The following is a 5,309-nucleotide window of genomic DNA, read 5'->3' on the forward strand; positions in this document are numbered from 1 at the left end:
GTCGGTGCAATTGTCATTAAAACACGCAAGAAAATGCACGAAAAAAAGGAAGAGCAGGGCCGCTCATCTCGCTCACTAGCGAAGTACTTGACACTGGTCGCTGAAAATAGACGTCTGCGCGATTCAGAAAAGACTCCAAACAACCCTGCTTTGTAACCTGTTTGATGCGGCGATGCACCATTGCAGGGTCCAGGAAGGGGGCGGTTGCAGGCAAAAAGTGCCAATAACCGATGTCGTCTGTATCTGTATAGATTCCAAAAAGGGACTTTGCAACGCGTATCACGATATGAGTGTGGGCTCATCTAAGCGCCAGCCAGGCAGGAACCACACCGTAAAAAAACTCTTTGGCTTCAGTATCAGTTACCATTTATGGTGGTAATTAAAAATTGGGGCCCTTGTTCGCCCTTAAGTTTCTCGCTCGGGCCACTTATTGAGCCGCAGTCCTCGATTTAGTTTAGACAGATATTGCGGCGACTGGATCATCTGCTGTCAGATTTCATAAAGCCAAGGCGCAATTCCTGCTTCCGCGCATGGACCACTGCATCCCAGCGTCCCACTGTCTGGGCAGACTACTGGAATAGTACTCAAGACTGGCAGGTGCGAGCGCCTTTGTCTGCCTGCTGCTGCGCGCATGCGCATCGAAGCACTCAGCGCGTCTTCTCTCCTTTTCTCCTTCCCCAGTGTAGGGTAACCAACCGGGGACTTCTCTGGTTAACATCCATGCTTCCACTCGTTATCGTTCCCACCCAGTGAAGCGATTTTCCTAATTTAACCAGGCATGCGCGTGGTCAATTAAGCGCTGTCGATTACGGCTATTAGGCACGACTGTCTTACAGCGCCAGGCGATAAAGTATGCGCGATCACGACCGCATTCGGTTTCTTTTTCAGCATGTGAGAAACCATGTTTGTTCTAGCTGTGCGCTACTTGGTGAGTTGTTTGCAAAAACAGTTGTGTTTGCGTTGTAACCTCAACACTTCACTCATAATACCTCTGTCGCTTTTTTGCATATAGCTGTCTGTGCATGTTCTGCGAGTCTTGTACAGACCACAGGATCACAAATTCGCTGCGTTCCGTTTTAATTTTCGGGTATACTTGATGCCGGGGAGCACAAAAAAAGAAAAGATCACGGACGTATACACAAACTTAGCCCCTCTGTGGGCGTGGACAGTAAATCGACGCAATACACTATCGACAAGAATACTGGTTTCTTGATCCGCACTTCAGCTTTAAATAAGTGGAAATCACGTGAGTAGACACCCCTGCTGTGGCTGAGTACAACGTTTGTTGCTGATAGCTGATAAGGAACTCGGGCGCGCAAGTGTGCTTTATCGACGACGCTGCAGCTGTAGACAATGGGATAATTTCGGCGTTGGCAAGAGCTCGAATACACAGCTGGCGAATATCGTTGGCTCGCGACGTTGAACAAACTCGGAGTGAACCTTTCGGGCGACGTGTCGTTAGGCGGAGCTTCTCGTCTGCGTCGCTACTTTGCTTGCGCACTCGACCGCTGTACCACGTTTGTTTACAGTATGAATTTACTGAAGCTGTGAAGGCGATTGCTTGAGAGGCCTATCTGCTTTAAATTACTCAGCTGTATTAAAACAGCTTCGTGGCAAAGGGCCAAAGGATTTCGAACTGATCAGCACGGTCCACCTGAAGCGGTGGAGGTAATGCTGCCTCCAGCAGGCACGTGCCCAGGAGGGGGGCCCGGGACCCCCCCCCCCCCCCCCCCCCCCCACTCCTCACACATTCCTAAAGCACCGCCAAATAAATGTTGACTTCACAGCTATTCAGCGGTCAAGATTTTGCTGCCTTTTTCCCTCCTTTTGGATGGCGGTAGTTATCGGCATCTCTGGGGATGTGAAGGCCAGTTTTCTCATAGGTTTGATGCCCAGGCGATTAACTCGAGGTGCGTTCAGTTGTCACCATCTGTTCAATGGTCGCGCGAATCGCTATTGCTTCGTTAGTTGAACCTTCTTTGTTCAGACTGATCCAGGGACCAGGAAAGGGATTCGGTTCTTAGTCAGCGGGTCTGTACGTTTATGGAAGGAGTTGCGACCGGAAAAAACGCCACTTGCGTTTAACATTTCCTTTTGCTTCATTATTTTTTCGAGTGACGGCTCGCCACGACGCTGGCAGATGCCCGGAACCATACACCCATGATATGGGTTAGATAAGGTGGAAACCTAAACAATGCGAAACAGCGTCCATCAAACCCGGCACTAACCATTAAACCCATAAGCAATATGATTGCCACCTGTTACCTCGTGTGGTTCTTCCCTAATTGTACAACAATTTTCGTGCAAAATTGGCAATGGAAATACGAGTCGCAAGGTGTTAAGAAATTAAGTGATCTACTATGAGAGCCAAGGCAACAGTCAAACACGAAGGGAAACGCGAAAATTAACAAACTTACCCGTTTTTAAAATATTTATTGGTCAACACCTTTTTACTTAAAAAGAAACTAGGGAGAACGACGCCGGAAGTAGGGAACAATTCCGTGTGTTTTGGATAACTCTTCTACAGTTATCAGTCGAACCGCCTGACGTAGCCACTTCTCTGCTGTGCTTATGTGGGTGTTATTCTAAACTTTCGCGGTGGTCGCAGTACGTCAAGAACCGCAGCGTGTTGGTCTACGCAGTTGTACGGGACTGACGCCCACGCATCGTTACGTAACTTCCCAAATAACAATACCAATCGGCTGCGCAAACTTAGCCGGATGTGCAGCCGATTTTAACCTCACGCTTGTTACAGATCCTAGGTTTCCCACTAGAAGGGGTAATTCGGTCAGTCGAGACACAACGCCAGACCTCACATTCTTCCGAAATATCGAGGGCACGTGGGATAATCTCCAGGAGGACTTGGGTAGTGACCACTACGTTCTCGAAATCGCGGTGCAGGTCAAACCCAAACCTCCGGTCAAATACGAATACGTCGATTGGGATCTTTTCCGGAAAATTCGAGCCGAAACCGCCCCCTCAAGGGAATCCTTCAAAGAACTAATTACCAATCTTAAACAGGCCGTCAAAAACGCGACCAAAGAAATCAGCACAAAAGTTGAAGTCCCCAAAATGGACTCTCGGTTAGCGCATCTCCTGGAGGCTAAACACGCTCTTGGAGAGAGGTGGAAAATACAGAAATTAAATCGCCGACTACGAGCAAAACTACCGTCACTAAACAAGGAAATAGAGTGCTATTCCAAGCAACTGGCCCTGCAACAGTGGGACGAAACGTGCAACGAAACGGACGGTCGCATGAGAAGAGGTAGTAAGTGGAATCTGCTTAAAAGCCTCCTAAACAATAAACAGTCCTGGAATGCGCTAAATCTCGCCGTCGATAGGCTCATACATAAGCAGGTCACCTCGGGCCTCACAAACGATGTAATTGTCAACGACCTGGCGCGAACTTACCTACCCGTCAAGGAAGGAGATTCGCAAGGCATAAGCGCGAGAGCGGTTTACACGGGGCTGGACAGGCCAGAATTAGACGAACCTTTTACGATTTCAGAAATCAGAGACGTACTCTTCAACCTAAATGGAAGATCGGCCCCGGGGCCAGACGGGGTCACCAACAAGCTCCTCCGGAACCTGGACGACAAGGCCATCGAAATCCTAACGGCAGAGATAAACCGAGGTGTGGAGCTCGGGGCAGGTCCCGTCGGAATGGCGCACCGCCAAGGTGCTGCTCATCCCCAAACCGGGGAAACCTCCGCACATAAATAACCTGCGTCCCATCTCTCTAACATCGTGCATTTGCAAAGTGGCAGAACGTGCAGTACACAATCGAATCGTCGAACACGTAGAAAAGCACGAACTATTTAGGCATAATCCAATAGGTTTTAGAAAGGGACTCTCCACACAGGACGCAATGCTCCTCCTGAAAAGATCTATATTCGATAACGAGACGCGGGACGTACGAGGTATCATTGCACTCGACCTTGCTGCCTTTGACAAGGTGGCTCACGAACACATCTTGAACGAAATTTCCCATCTCAACCTAGGGCGGAAATTCTTTAATTTCACTCTCTCGTTCCTATCGGAAAGGAAAGCGTTCCTTCGACTGGGCACGATCTCGGGCGGTCCGTACGAACTGGGAAAGTGCGGAACCCCTCAGGGCTCGGTCCTATCCCCGCTACTATTTAATATCGCCATGCATAAACTCTCTGAAAGGCTGGCCGCACTCCCAAAAAGAGGCCACGCAATCTATGCAGACGATATCACAATCTGGTCCCCGGGGGGATCTTTGGCCGATCTAGAGCAATCTCTCCAGGCGGCCATAGATGTAACGAATTTCTTACATGCACGGGTCTCAAGCTGTCACCGACCAAATCCGAACTACTCCTCTACAGACAGTCGAGGCAGGGCGTTAGGAACCTCGAGCCTCTGGAAACGCTGCCAGTCGAAATTACAACACGAGAAGGGCACCCCATTCCGACGGTGAACTCCATCAAAATTTTAGGACTTTTAATCAACGCCAAAGGCTGTAATGCAGAAGCTCTAAACAAGCTGGGCGCGCAGGCGAAAAATATACTAAGACTCATAACTAGAATCGCAAGCAAAAGGGGGGGACTCAAGGAGGACAACCTACTCAGGGTCTTCCAAGCTTTCTTCATCAGTCACATTACTTACACGGCACCGTACCTCAAATGGAGCAAAATTGAAAAGAACAAACTCGACACGCTCATCAGGTCCGGCGTCAAAAGAATACTCGGTATTCCGCAATCCACTAGCACATTAAAACTACTTGAACTCGGAATTCACAATACCACAGACGAATTAATTGAAGCACAGTTTATTGCACAGATCTCCAGGCTTTCGTCAACTAAGCCGGGAATCAAGATTCTTGATGAAGCTGGTCAGCTCCCTATACAGGCACCGCTCAACCGACACCCCCTGTCTAAATTAGCCCGTGAAGGTATAAAGGTTGAGCCCGTGCCGAGGAACATCCACCCAATATATAACGAAGGTCGCAGAAGAGCGCGGGCTAGAGCCATCCTTCGACGAATCGATCCTTACGGGGCAGATGCATTCTTCGTTGACGCCGCCAAATATTGTAGCGAAGTGACGCAGCCGAGAGTTATCAGACGCATCAACTCACCAGGGAGACGGAAGAAGAATGGGGATGAGCACTGGCAGGGGTCAGTCCAAATCCGCAGGTACGACGACGAGAGTAGCATTTGAACAACTAGGTTTATTCACTTGGCATTTGCCGTATTAAGTTTAAGCTGTACAAAATATTTACAAACAGAACGATGTCATACCCGTCGTCGTCGTCGGCCTGCCTGACCGGCCTAGTCTCCCCTGGTGAA

This window comes from Dermacentor andersoni, chromosome 2 (genome assembly GCF_023375885.2).
Source record: "Dermacentor andersoni chromosome 2, qqDerAnde1_hic_scaffold, whole genome shotgun sequence".
Classification (NCBI taxonomy): Eukaryota; Metazoa; Arthropoda; class Arachnida; order Ixodida; family Ixodidae; genus Dermacentor; species Dermacentor andersoni.